Here is a 14,761-nt window from a genome sequence, read left to right as displayed (position 1 = left end):
ATCATGCAGGTGAGGCTTTCCGGCCTCGCGCTGCTGCCTCATGGGTGTTCAATAAACCTTATCTCCTGGATGAAATGTACCAGCAACGGCCGGTTTCCCAGGCCGGTTCCAAGGGACACTTGAAATACTGACTTGCGCATCGTTAGGGCCCTTTTTTGGGACGATCTGGACCCAGCCCCTTCCCAACCTCTGCTCTCTGTGGCCCTCTGCCCTCTCCGCAGGTGGCCCCACTGCTTCTCAACCCCCCCCCGCCCCGAGAGGTCATCATGTGGCCCTGATTCCCTTCTCTACCCCCACCATCCGTGTCCCCTACACTGAGCTCTTCCTGCACAGAGGTAGGGACAAAGTCTGTCCAAGTGTCCTTCTTACTAAGAACCACCAGCTCCTGTGGTTCTTAGGGGCCGAGGGCCAGGACCAGCTCCGTCATTGGAGGGGCCCAGTGCAAAATGAAAACGCAGGTACTCTTGTTCAAAAATTATGAAGCATTTTAACAGTTACAGTAGCATTAAGCCAGCTGTGGGGCTGCGGGAGCATCAGTTGCCCAGGTGACAGCCCACAAAGCCCAACCCACCGTGTGCAGGACACTGGCCAGAACGCCCCTCACCGAACCCTCACAAGAGTCTTGCCCAGCAAGTGGTGTTCTCCCACTTTTTCTTTTTTTAAATTTGCTTGTTTGTTTGCTAATTTAGAGAGACAGAGTGCGAGCAGGGGAGGAGCAGAGAGAGAGGGAGAGAGGAAGAATCCCAAGCCGGCTCCGGAGCGCGATGCGGGGCTCAAACCCGCAAACCATGAGATCGTGACCTGAGCCAAAACGGAGTCAGACGCTTAACCAACTGAGCCACCCCGGCGCCCCCTCCCACTTTTTACAAAAAGTGATGGCAAGGGGCGCCTGGGTGGCGCAGTCGGTTAAGCGTCCGACTTCAGCCAGGTCACGATCTCGCGGTCCGTGAGTTCGAGCCCCGCATCAGGCTCTGGGCTGATGGCTCAGAGCCTGGAGCCTGTTTCCGATTCTGTGTCTCCCTCTCTCTCTGCTCCTCCCCCGTTCATGCTCTGTCTCTCTCTGTCCCAAAAATAAATAAACGTTGAAAAAAAAAATTAAAAAAAAAAAGTGATGGCAAAATACATAGAACATAGAATTTGCCGTCTTTACCATTTTTAAGTGTACAGCTCAGCCGTGTTAAGTATATTCACGTTGCTGTATAATCCCCAGAACCTCATCAGCTCGCAAACCCGAAACTTCATCCACGAAACGATGACCCTTCCTACCCTCTCCCCCCAGCCCCTGGCAACCACCTTCCTACTTTCTGTCTCTGCAAACTGGAAGGCTCTAGGGACCTTATATAAGTGAAATCATACAGCATTTGTCTTTTTTTGTGACTGGCTTATTTCACTTAGCATAATGTCCTCCCTCAAGGTTCATCCCTCCTGTAGCACGGTGTCAGGATTTTCTTCTTTTTCTAAGGGCGAACGATATTCGATTGTATGTACAAGCCACGTTAGGCTTATCCATTCATCAGTGGATGGACGTTTGGGTTGTTTCCACCTTTTGATTGCTGGGAATAATGCTGCCGTAAACGTGGGTGTGCAAATATCTGTTCCGAAACCCTGCTCCCGATCCTTTTGGATATTTACCCAGAAGTGCGTTTGCTGGCTCACGTGATACTTCTCCAGTTTTTTTTTTTAGGAACTGCCATACTGTTTTCCATAGTGGCTACATCATTTTATAGTCTCACCGATAGGGCGCAAGGATTTCAGTTTTTTCCACATCCTTGCTGGTCTTTATTTTTTCCTTTTGTTTTTGTTTTATTTTTTTTAAGTTTATTTTTTTTAAGAGAGATAGTGCGCGTGTACAAGTGTGAGCGGGGGAGGGGCAGAGAGAGCGGGAGAGAGAGAATCCCAAGCAGGCTCCCCACCGTCAGTGCAGAACCCAATGCGGGGCTCGAGAGATCATGACCTGAGCAGAAATCGAGTCAGATGCTTAACGTACCGAGCCACCCAGGTGCCCCTTTGTTTTTGTTTTAAATAGCAGTCATCCTAATGGGTATATTTCCACTTTTTAAAATATGGTCACGCTGCCACCAAGGAGGTCTGCTCACCATTGTCAAGGTGCCAGCGGAAAGCACAGTTGAGAACTTTGAAGGAGCCCCAGTGCCTTGCTCCCTGAGGCCATCGTGAGCCCCCAGTGGCTCCATATGCTACTGTGGAACCCAGCGACTCACCCACCCAGCGCCCAGGCTCTCACAGACCCGCAGGCCCTGTCCTGCAGCAGGCACAGACCAGTGGTCTAGCCAGGAACTGCCCCACCTTCAGAGCCTCCAGCGCCCCCAGGGCCACCCTCGGGCTTTGGCTCACCGGTGTTTCTAGCACCCCCACGCCAGCCCCTTGCAGCGTGGAGGCCATGGGCTTGATGGTGAGAGTACCCGGACCCAGACTGGGCACCTACCAAGGATGGGGAGGGGCTGCATACTAGGGCCCAGCTCTGGCTTTGTGGTGCCCACTTCTGGTAGGTGGTGAGGCGGGAGGGAGGGCGTTGGTGGGGGGAGGGATTGAAGCCCAGAGGGCAGGCTGCCTGGCTTGAGGCCAAAGGAGTGGAGTCCTTGGGGGCTCAGAAATAGTGAGAACAGAGATGGGGAGGGGTTTGAAAGCAGGGAGCCCCTGCCTACCCCTCTCCCTGCCTCCCCCCACTCCTGCCGCTGGAAAGAACGCTCTCAAGAGTAGTCTCTTTCTTGGTAGTTGTCCAGGACTGGGAGACAACCCCCTGGTGGGCTGTGAGCTCTGTTTAGAGGGTCATGACCAACATTAAACAGCAAACATTAATTCATTCAATAAATAATTACCGAACACCTCTCCCATGCTTGGCTCCGGTGGGGACAACACACATTCCGCGGGGCAGAGGAATGATCGGCAAGTAAATGAATAAATACAAACATACCAGGTCGTGTATAAGAGAAGACACACAGGCTCTGTGGGGCTGTGACTTCTGGCCTCCCGGAGGCTGTCACTGGAGGCCTTCATTCCACCCCCAGTTTCTTCTGTCATGCCCTCTTTCCTTCCTCTCTCTTATTTATTTAAAAAAAGTTTTTAGGGGCGCCTGGGTGGCGCAGTCGGTTAAGCGTCCGACTTCAGCCAGGTCACGATCTCTCGGTCCGTGAGTTCGAGCCCCGCGTCGGGCTCTGGGCTGATGGCTCAGAGCCTGGAGCCTGTTTCCGATTCTGTGTCTCCCTCTCTCTCTGCCCCTCCCCTGTTCATGCTCTGTCTCTCTCTGTCCCAAAAAAATAAATAAACGTTGAAAAAAAAAATTAAGAAAAAAATAATAAAATAAAATAAAAAATAAAAAAAGTTTTTAAATTTGGGGCACCTGGGTGGCTCAGTCAGTTAAGCGTCCGACTTCGGCCCAGGTCATGATCTCGCGGTTCGTGGGTTCGAACCCCGCATCGGGCTCTGTGCTGACAACTCTGAGCCTGGAGCCTGCTTCGGATTCTGTGTCTCCCTCTCTCTCTGCCCCTCCCCCGCTCCTGCTCTGTCTCTCAAAAATAAATAAATGTTAAAAAAAAAAAAAAGGAAAAATTTTTATTTTATTTTAGAGAGAGCAAGCGCGAGTAGAGGGGGAAGGGGGGGGTAGAGAATCCCGAGCAGGCTCCACACTCAACGCACAGCGTGGGCGCCCCACTCAGAACTACCTTCAAATCTCAGTCCTGCCAGCTCTCTGGCTGTGCAACCCTGGGCAGCAAACATAACCACTGGGCACCTCGGTTTCCTATCTCATGACCCTTGTCCCAGGCCTGGCACACAGCAGGGAACCTGGCCCAGGGGTAGCCAGAAGGGCCTAGAATGCCACGGGGCCCCGTCCAGGAGCCTGGGCTGTTGGGAGCTGGGCCCAGTTTCCTCCCGTCCCCAAGTCAGGGCTGGCACGGGGTAGCTGAATGGGGAATAAACACAAGAACGGGGTTTTGGCGACACCTGGGTCACACTGCCACGTCAGCCTCATCTAGCTAGGTGACTTGGGCGGCTCGTGGACACACAGCAGAGGGCGGAGACAATTCAGCAGAGTTGTGGGCCCGAGAGGGCCTTTCAGACATGAAAATGCCCTCCCTGCACTTCTGTGTTCCTGGCTAGAATCTTCAGTGCCTGGAGCCGGTGGGAGGCAAGGGCCACTCCTCAAAGCCAGCTGGGTGGGCCATTTCGGTGGGGGGCCCCGCTTTCTCCCACCCCGTCCTTCCCTTCTCATCCATTTCTGCGCCTGCAGGGACCCCGCCCCTTTGCCCTCATGCTGGGATCCCCCAACTGTCCCCCAGCCCTGGGGGGGCCTCAGGTGTTCAGACCCTCCACCAGGTAAGGCTGAGTAGGTGTTTAGTCAGCAGTAGAGGAAAAACAATGACAAAAGAATCAATTTATATCCCGGAAAGCCACCCACAAGCTGTGGTTTTGAATTCTTAGCCTCTCGGGTGCTCAGTTCCTCCTCTTTAAAATAGAACCAGCTGGGGGGTTGTGAGGTTCAATGAGGCCGCATGGAACAGTCCAGCAAGAAGCCGGGCCTGGGGGCGGGGGGGGGGGGGGGTGCGGTTTCTATGATCATTCCTGTTATTACTATTATCATTCATTATTAATGAAAGAGAAGTACTCAGATGAGGACCACATTCTGTGTGTGTGTGTGTGTGTGTGTGTGTGTGTGTGTGTGTGTGTGTGTTTACCCCATGGCAGGACTGAGGTTTGATGGGTTGGGATGGGGGTTAAGAGAGAGTCTAGAGTCCAAACCTTCTCTCCAGACAAATCTCAGATTCATGGGAAATGCTCTCCCCCCCATGTTAAGGCCCCAGGACAGACACAAAGCCAGTGAGAGAGATGGGGTCCTGTCCCCCCACCCCCCACCTCCAAGTGCCCGTGAGCCAACCGCACACATTCGTATCCCCTCCTGCTCAGTACTGCTCATATGGGGAAACCTGCACCATGGAGGGAGCCAGCTGGTGCCAGAGGGGATCTGAGCCCAGGTCTGGGGGACTCCGAGTTTGCTGCCCTTTGTCTTGGGGCAGCTGGAGGCAGGCAAGCTGTGCACCATCGGTGGGGGAAGGTGGGGTGTGCGGGCGACTGCCGTGGGTGGTGGAGGCCTAGAAGTGCAGCTGGAGGTCAGGGAGCCCATCATAGGAGGCTGGCCGATCACCTGTCTCCCTCCGACTGCTTGTGACTATTCACGGCTGTGCCCCCCGGGGGCCTGGCATGGGTCTGGCCACGGAAGGTGGCCAGTGAGGACTGGGAAGGACCAAGAAAAGAACAGCTCCCTGTATGAGCACGCGTCTAAAATACCCAGACTTCTCCCAGCCCTGGGGCCCCTCTCTCTCAGAAGAAAAGGTCTGAGTACGTACCTGACCATCTCTTCTGGACCTGAGCTCGGCCTTTAGGGCTCCTGGGCCTTGGTTTCTCCATCGAGAAGGGTCCACGCACCTCGCCTGGCAGTGCTTTTGACGAGATGGAATTTAACAGAACCGTGTGAGCGTATGGACCCTAATGTAATAAGCCCTCGATCCTCCCTCCGGCCCCCACACACTTGACCCCTCACCCCCTCAGACTGCCAGAGGCGGTTGCACCAGACGAGGGAGTGAGGAGGAAAGCATCTGCAGGTGGCAAGGAGGGACCGGGTGTTGGTGAAGAGACCCAAGAAAAGTTCCTACCAATGAATTAAGCCACCCGGCCTCGGGCAGGAAAATCTGAGCCCCCCGATTCACATCATGATATCTGCGACGGCCTTCCGAGGTTCAGAGTTACCCCTGTTCAGCACTGAAGGGAACTGAGGCAGAGGTGAGGAGGCTGGCCCAGGCCCCACAGTTCATCTGGGGCCAACACAGACCTGACGCAGGACCTGTAGAAAACTCTGGGCAGATGCCCTAAAACGAGCACGTGCACCCGAATGGGCTGCGCTGGGTTCCATTTCCGCCCCTGCCCCGAACTTCCAACCCCATCCCCCCAAAAAGACCCACATTATCAGAGGAAGATTCAGGCCCCTAAGCCTTTAGCTGGATACTTTTTCCCATTTTCGACCTCCCCTCTGGATGCTGAGTCCCCTGAGGGCAGGGCTTTCGACACCCCGTGTTGTTCCCAGAGTCTCACTGCTCAGTGGAGATGCCACGGGGAGGTTTGGGCATGAATGGATGACCTTGAAATCGGGAATTGGACACACCTGAGTGCAAACTGGTTTTTGTTTTGTTTTTTTAATTGCATTATGACTTCAGGCCTGTTGCTGAAGCCTCACCGAAGTCAACTTCCTCATCTGTGAAATGGGCTCTAGATACAAATTTCACCAGATTGCACTGGAGAAATAAAACAAACCCTCACTGGCCAAACGCTGAGGGGTCAGTTTCCACCCCCCTCCCCCGCCCCTCAGTGGGCTCCAGGCCCAGGCCTCCTCCAGCCAGGATCATTGGCTCACTGAGTGCTGAGCCCAGTCCTTGATGGGGGTGATCCATCCTGCCACCGGGCTTGGCTAGCAGCTCCCTCCTTCTGGAAACAAAGAGCCAGGTCAAACGTCTGTGCTTCAACTCTCCAGCCTTCATACCTCTGCTCACGCTGTTCCTTCTACCCTGAGTGTCCTTTAGTGAAATTTCTGGGTCGTAGACGTTTTGAGATGTTTACCAGGCTGACCTCCAGGCTGCATCTCTGTGTGTTCCCAGTCCCAGTGCCCAAGGAGACGGGGCTCCCCACTCCCCTGTGGTCATCAAAGGCTTGATTGCTCGGCAGTATCTTTATTGATTCGATTTGGGGGAAATGGTGACACCTACACTTCTTCAGAAGAGAGGACGAGATTGCAGAACTTTTAAGTAAGAAGAAAAATTATTTCTCTACGAAAGAAAAATTCCCAAATTGCTGTGGTCCCTCGGGGTCCTCCTCACTTTTCGAGGCTGGAGCAGGGGCGTTTGGGACAGCTGTGGTTAGCAGTCCTGAGGCGGGGAAACCTGCAGGCCTCGGAGGAGAAACGGGGTCCCGCTCGAGTGGCCCGCATCACCTCCTGCGTTCATTTTCCTCCTCTGTAAAATGGGAACGGCACTGTTTGTCTCCTAGGTTGTTGTGAGGACAGAAAGGGATGGTGAAGGGACATTCCCTCATTTGTAAATCAGAGATCTACAGAGGGTCCGGGGTGCGGGGTGCAGGAGAGGGAAAGTGAACCCGGGCCCTGCCCTCTCGGAGCTTACAGACCACAGGAAGCCAGACTGGGAGAGGTCCTTCGAAGGGTGCCTCCTCCCCCCAGAGAAGAGGTGTGGACAGCAGCTGCCCTGACACCACAGGCCAGCCCCTCCTTGTGGACTGTGGGCATGTGAGCCGTAGAAACTGCTGTTAACTGTTTTCAAAAAATCTGCTATCACTGATAAACTGAGCTGTCAGAAGGGATGTTATTTCTGGGTGAAAGGAGATTCTGCAGAAACGGGGCTCCTTCCTGCCTGCAGCCACGTGGGCCAGGTCCCTCTCGCCAGACCTGACTTGAGTGATAACCTGGGGCCTTGAACCTGCTCCTGGCATCGAACAGCGGTGGCCGTCGCTGCAGGATGTCCACGGCCTGCGGCTCAAGGCCCCCACAATGCTTCAGGAGCAGATATCACCTTCTCTCTGACCCTGGATTCCTGGAATTGTCTGATGGAGCGGAGGCCTGTTCTCTGTCCCCCTGACAGGTTGCATGAGATTAGGTTATTTTGGTCACTCGGGGCCATTTGGTTTTTTTGGCCCGAACACGTGTCTATTAAATTGTTGTGGCACGAGTTGAGTGGCCTGGCTGGTTAAGCCTCCTTAATCTGCTCTGAAATGCACGGGCTCTGTTTTCGATTGTGATACGACCCTCGCCACCAGCAAAGGGGGCCCCTCGGGTTCCCATCATGGGCTCCGCCCACCAAGTAAGTACTCCTGGCAGCCGGGCATCTGGGTCTTAATTAGAATCCTTGCGCTTGGCTATTTTAAGTCTGATGCGTTGTGCTTTGTGTTGTTTAATTTTATTTTCCAGTATCGAGCTTTCATTTACATACCGGAAAGTGCGCAAATCTTAAGCGTTCAGCTGGACGCATGGTTACATAGGTATGTACCCTGTGAGCACCATTCGCACCACCCCAGAAAGTTCCCTCGTGCCCTTTCCCAGCCAGTACCCACCCCCACCTCGAGACCTAGCCAATAGTCTCACCTCTATTACCATAGATTAGTTTTGCCTGTTCTTGAACGTCACCCAAGTGGAATTGTGCAGTATGTTCTCTCTGATGTCTGACTCCTTCCACTCATCATAATATCTACTAAAAAGTTATTGTTTTGGGGCGCCTGGGTGGCTCAGTCGGTTGAGCGTTCAACTCTTGATTTTGGCTCAGGTCATGATCTCTCAGTTGGTGGGATCGAGTCCTGCGTTGAACTCTGTGCTAACAGCTTGGAGCCTGCTTGGGATTTTCTCTCTCTCTCTCTCTCTCTCTCTCTCTCTCTCTCACTGCCCCCCACTCTCGCTCTCAAAATAAATGAACATTTAAAAAGTGTTATGGCCAGAAACATAATACATCTTCATTGGAAAACTTGCAAATAATGTACAAGAGAAAGAAAAAAAAACAATAACTGCACCTATTAACCACTCTTGACCTTCTAGAATGTTCCTTACAGACCTTTCAAGGCAAATGAAAAAATTTTTTTTTCTAATGGTGAAAAAATTTATATTTAGATTTGGCCAGCTGGACTCAGTTTAGATGATCCCCATTTTGTTGGCAACATCCAAAGCATCATGGTCGGGAGCCAGTCAAACATATGCCGTCTTCTCTCTATCGGGCCTGATCCGGGTGTTGACCTTGGCCACGTCAACGTCATAGAGCTTCTTCACAGCCTGTTTGACCTGGTGCTTTGTTGGCCTTGACATCTATGAGGAACACAAGTGTGTTGTTGTCTTCTATTTTCTTCATATCTGACCCCGCAGTAAGGGGGAGCTTGATGGTGGCATAGTGGTCAAGCTGGTTTCTCCTAGGGGGCCTCTTTCTAGGATATTTGGGCTGCCCTAGGAGACACAGTGTCTTGGGCCATAGGAAAGTAGGTGACGTGTGGATCTTCTTTTTTTTTTATGGCTGTGGACGCCTTTCAGCACCGCTTTCTTGGCCTTCAAAGCCTTTGCTCGGGCTTTGGTTTCGGGGGACGGGGGTGGGGCAGGGGCTTCCTTCGTTGCCTTTGGCACCATCTTTGTGAAGGGGGAAAATATTTTCCAACTTAAGTCAACTCCTGTGATACATTTTACCCTAGAACATTTTTGTCTCACTCAGCACAGCCGAGGTGCGATGCCTTTCCACGTCAGGACGTGTGGACCCACAGCTGCACAGCACGGCATCTTTCATCCCCGGATGATGGGGACTCAGGTTGTCTCTCCCATTTGATTTCCTCTTGCTTCTCTCTCACTCCCGGGACAATATGCTCCATAAGAACAGAAAACGTATCTGTCTGTGTGCCGCCTCCCCCACACGGCGTGGGTGCGGGAGGGAGCGGACAAGTTTCCGAGAACGTGCTCGCACACACACCTGTGACAACTAGTTTAACTATGTTTGCAAGAAAATTCCTGAAATTCGGAGTGTTGGCCCCCAAAGAATACACATTCTTAAGTTTTTGGGTTTTCTTATAAATATATATTTTTAAATGTTTATTTACTTTTGAGAGAGAGAAAGCGCACGAGCGGGGGAGGGGCAGAGAGGAAGGGGGACAGAGGATCCATCCGAAGCAGGCTCTGTGCGCACAGCAGGGAGTCCCATGTGGGGCTTGAACTCAGGAACTGAGAGATCATGAACTGAGCTGACGTCAGCCACTCAACTGACTGAGCCACCCAAGAGCCCCCACATTCTTAAGTTTTTTTGTTCTACATTGCCAAATTACCTTCTGGAAAGATCTGTTTAATCATGCGTTCATTCTAATTTTTAGTGAACACCTACTCTGTGCCAGATACGGTCCCAGGCGCTGTGTTTATAGCAGTGAGCAGCCCGCGTCTTCATGGAGCCCGTGTGTACCCCCCACGAATCTGGAAGGCCCAAGGCCACTTTCCCACCGCTCACCCTCACTCAATTACCTCTTGCTTTTGAAACATTCCCCATTGGGTGAGAAGAGATATCTCACCACTTTTTTAAAATGTGTATTTAGGGGCGCCTGGGTGGCGCAGTCGGTTAAGCGTCCGACTTCAGCCAGGTCACGATCTCGCGGTCCCGGAGTTCGAGCCCTGCGTCAGGCTCTGGGCTGATGGCTCGGAGCCTGGAGCTTGTTTCCGATTCTGTGTCTCCCTCTCTCTCTGCCCCTCCCCCGTTCATGCTCTGTCTCTCTCTGTCCCAAAAATAAATAAACGTTGAAAAAAAAATTAAAAAAAAAAAATAAAATGTGTATTTATTTTTGAAAGGGAGAGACGGAGAGACAACGAATGGGGGAGGGGCGGGGGGGGACAGAGAATCCGAAGAGGATCTCTGCTGACGGCAGAGAGCCCGATGTGGGCTTGAAGTCACAAACCGTGAGATCACGACCTGAGCCGAAGTCAGACACGTGACCGACTGAGCCACCCAGGAGCCCCTCAACAATTTTTTCAAAATGTATTTATTTGGAGAGGTGGGGGGAGGGGCAGAGAGACAGGGAGAGAGAATCCCAAGCAGGCTCTGCGATGTCCCCACAGAGCCTGACACGGGGCTCAAGCCCACCGACCATGAGGTCACGACCTGAGCGGAAACCAAGAGTCGGACGCTCAACTGACTGAGCCACCCAGGCACCCCGAATGCCGACTCCAAGTTAAGCCTTGTCCTAGGCTCTGAGGATACGGCGGTGAAGACAGGAAAAAGGATAGACAGAGATCCCTGTCCCTGTGGCGCTTTTATGCCAGTTGGGGAAGACATACCATAAACAAAATTGAGAACTATAGTGCCCGTAAGAGGTCATAAATGCAAGACAGTCGTAAAGAACCCTAGGAAGCCAAGGATTGCAGGGTTAGGTGGGAGTGTCAGGGATGCCTTGCTGACAAAGGTGACGTTTGAGCCAAGATTTAAGGAGATCCGAGGACCAAGCTGCAGATTTCTAATGGAAGAGCAATCCAGGCAGAGGAGTACGTGTAAAGGGCCCGAGGCAGCCGAGAACCTGTGTTTGAGGAATCGCAAGGAGGCCAGGGTGGCTGGAATGAAATGCGCAATGAGAGGAGCAGTTGAAAATGAGGCCAAGGGGTGCCTGGGTGGCTCAGTCGGTTAAGATTCTGACTTCGGCTCCGGTCATGATCTCGTGGTTCGTGGGTTCGAGCCCCGCGTCGGGCTCTCTTCTGTCAGCATGGAGCCCGCTTCGGGTCCTCAGTCCCCCTCTCCCTCTGCCCCTCCCCTGCTCATGTGTGCGCTCTCTCTCAAAAATAAACATTAAAAAAAAAAGAAAAAGGAAAAGAAAATGAAGCCAAAAAGGTAAAATGGGGCTAGGTTAGGTAGGGCCTTGAGGACTTTGGCTTTTACTCTGTAAGACAGAGAGCCCTGGGAAGATGTGTGCAATGGGGGAATGCAACCTGAGGGTCCACTGGAGGGCAGGGGCACTTATAAGGCGCCGGCTGTTGGCAGCTGGCTTTGGAAATCCTATAGCGTCATTTCTGCCAAATTCTGTTCATTAGAAATTAGTCCCCCGAGGGGCACCTGGGTGGCTCAGTCAGTTAAGCATCTGACTTTGGCTCAGGTCATGATCTTGTGATTTGTGAGTTAAAGCCCTGCGTCAGGCTCTGTGCTGACATCTCAGAGCCTGGAGCCTGCTTCGGATTCTGCATCTCCCTCTCTGCCCCTCCCCTACTCATGTTCTGTCTCTCTTCCTCTCTCTCTCAAAAATAAATAAACATTAGAAATTATTCCCTGGAAATCAGTCCCTGGCTGGCTCAGTGAGTAGAGCAGGCGACTCGTGATCTTGGGATTGTGAGTTCAAGGCCCACGTTGGGGGTAGAGTTTACAGGAGGAAAAGAAGGGAAGAAGGGAGGAGGGGAGGGAGTTGAACCTGGCCCACATTCAAGGAGGTGGCAGGTGTAAGAGAAGGAACCATCGAGGACAACTCTGAGGTCTTTGGCCTGAGCACCTGGAAGGACGGGGCTGCCGTCAGCTGGGACGGGATGTCAGCTGAGACTGGCGGATGCCGGTGTGGGAGCAGGTGAGTTAGTGGGGCTGTGAGAAGGCCAGCACCAGACCCTTGGGAGAGATCTGAGGGGGTAACTAAGCTCTCCGGGTTTCCAAGGCATTACTCAAGCAGCTAAGAACCAGCCTTGACTTTCAAAAATACTCTTACTAAGGCCTCTCTAGGGTCTGGAGAAGTATCTGGCTCCAGGCTCTGGGCACCCAGGGACCCTTCCCCACCTCCACCTTCCCTCAATCTCCAGCGGCTCCCCAGCTGAAGACAGATGCTTGGTTCTGGCCACTGACCTTGATCTCGGTCATTCCTGAAGCTTCCTCGAATTCCCGGAGAAGCCAAGTGCTATCGGCTGTATACAGCCCAGACTCCAGATTCATGTGCCCCGGGGCCCCCACGGATGCAAGGTCACACAGCCCTACGGTGACCTGTAGAGACTGCCTGGTCCTGCTCCCCAGAAATTCCAGGCAGGGCTAGCCTGTGGGGATGTGTCTCTTAACCCAGTGACCCGGGGAAACTCCCCCCTGCACAAAGGTTCAACCCCCCCTCCCCCCCACCACCATGTCACTGGACTCCAAGGGGGACCAACCCCCAGAGGTATCTGGAGAATGTCCCCATCTTCCCCCCCTACAGCTCCATAGACAACATGTGAATATGCACACACATACCCCACTCCCCAGGTTGTAAAGCGGCAGTTCCTCCCCCACCCTCACTTAAAGAAGAGGGAGGAAGCTGCGAGCTGCCATAGAAACTATTGTAAAATGTGGTTCTTGGGGGAGAAATGATGTAAGGACACAGGGAGGAAACTGACTCAAAACAGACAAGCCCGGAGGTGCTCATCCTCAATGCATTTGCTGGCTCAGCAAGTACTGACTGAGCCCCCACCCTCCAGCCCTGCCCAGAACAAACCAAGCCTGGCTCAGTCTCAGTGGGGAGCGGGGAGTTCGACAATAGACAAACACATTTGTAAATAAATACGGGCGACAGCAGAAGGTGTCGTGGAAGAACAGAGCAAAACAGGTAACAAGGGACGCAGTAGCCCCACCAGCTGCTGAGTGACCTGGGACAGTCATGGCATGACGGTCTCTTCAGGCACCCGCTGCCGTCCTCACAACTGGGTGTCACTGTCCCCCACTCCCTGCAAAGTGAGAGAAACAGGCTTGGATGCAGTAGGTGAGTTCCTGCTCACATAGCTGGGAAGGGAGCCCCCTCCCCCTCATATCCTACAGCTCAGCTGGCCTCTCTGAGCCTCAGTCTCCTGGCCTGTAAAATGGGAATGTCATGAGGTTCCCAAGGGCTTCACAAGAGGTCCATCCATAGGGGGCCGCACTAACTGTGGACTGCAGTATAGTCTGGGCCAGATGAGCAGAGCAAAGTAAAGGAGACCCTGCTGGCCAGCTGTGGGGGGGGGGGGGGGTAACCTGGGTCTTTCTACTAGTTGGATGGAAGCTGGGATGCCCTCCCTCCCCCCAGTTCAGGAGCCCTGGCCACTCTCAGAGACCCCAGGCTCCATCTGCCATCCAATAACATCTCATGTGGCTGCCAGGTCCAGTTCCTAAAGATCTAGTCCTGCTCAGAGCCCTTCCATCGGCACCCCCAGTACCCACAGGACCATAGGACCAGACTCATCTTTCCCTTTTGGTTGAAATCCAGCCCTTTCTGGCTCTCAAATCTAGCCCTTCAAAGACCTCTTCCTCCAGGAAGACTTTCCTGATATGCTTGAGTCTTCTCTAAGGAGCCTGACTCAGTTTTCCGTCTCCCGAGGCCCGGAGCTTTCTGCCTGAGATCCATTATATTCTTCTGTCCTGCTTTTATCTCACTTGGAGCTATAGATTTGCCCATTGTCTTTGGCTCAGCTCCAGTCTGAGACAAGACCAAACAGTTTTCTTTCTCTTCCTAAAAAAAAAAAAAAAATTTTTTTTTTTGATTCCCAATACACATCTGTAGAGAAAAAAAAAATATCTGGAAAATACAGAAAAGCACAAGGCAGAAAACCATACCAGTTATCTGTATGCCCAGAGATGACCACTATTCCCGTTTTGCAGTCGTATATTTCTTCCCAGACTTTTCTATAAGGATATTTTCAAGATGTGGGATTGTAGTGAACGCACTGGCTTGTAAAAGTGTGTTTTCTCATTTAATAGAAGCTGTACCTCCGAGATACAGTTTCTTTGGTGAACATGCCAAGTGGATTCCTTCAGCAATAGCCTCTGGGTTTCCTGACCTCCAGCTGTGCGCCGGGCACTGAAGTTTTCCTATGCTTCCATTTCCTCAGCAGCCCGAGGCCACACAAGTTACAGAGTCAGGATCCAACCTCAGTGCTGAGTGATCCCAGAGTCCCCGTTCTCAACTTTCTCACTCACCAGGCTGCAGGCTCCCTCTCTGGAAAAGGCAAATACCCCAACTGAAATTTTGCTTCGTTTGAAGGGGTTCACAGACTTCCTGAAGCCTTGCTACAGACCCCCAAGTCAGATGGGACAGAGAGACCAAGGTTCAAGCCCCAGTCTTCCGATCTCTTGGCTAGGTGACCTTGGACTCTTTAGGACTCCTCTCTGAGACTCAGTTTCCTCGTCTGTGCAATGGGGAGACCTACCTTGCAGGAGCACATGAAGGTGACACGAAATCACCCAGGAACACGCCCAGCCCACAGAGCTCTCCACAGCCT

The sequence above is a fragment of the Puma concolor genome, chromosome B4, assembly GCF_028749965.1.
Source record: "Puma concolor isolate L17-30 chromosome B4, mPumCon1.1.hap2, whole genome shotgun sequence".
Classification (NCBI taxonomy): Eukaryota; Metazoa; Chordata; class Mammalia; order Carnivora; family Felidae; genus Puma; species Puma concolor.
This window is presented reverse-complemented; position numbering follows the sequence as displayed.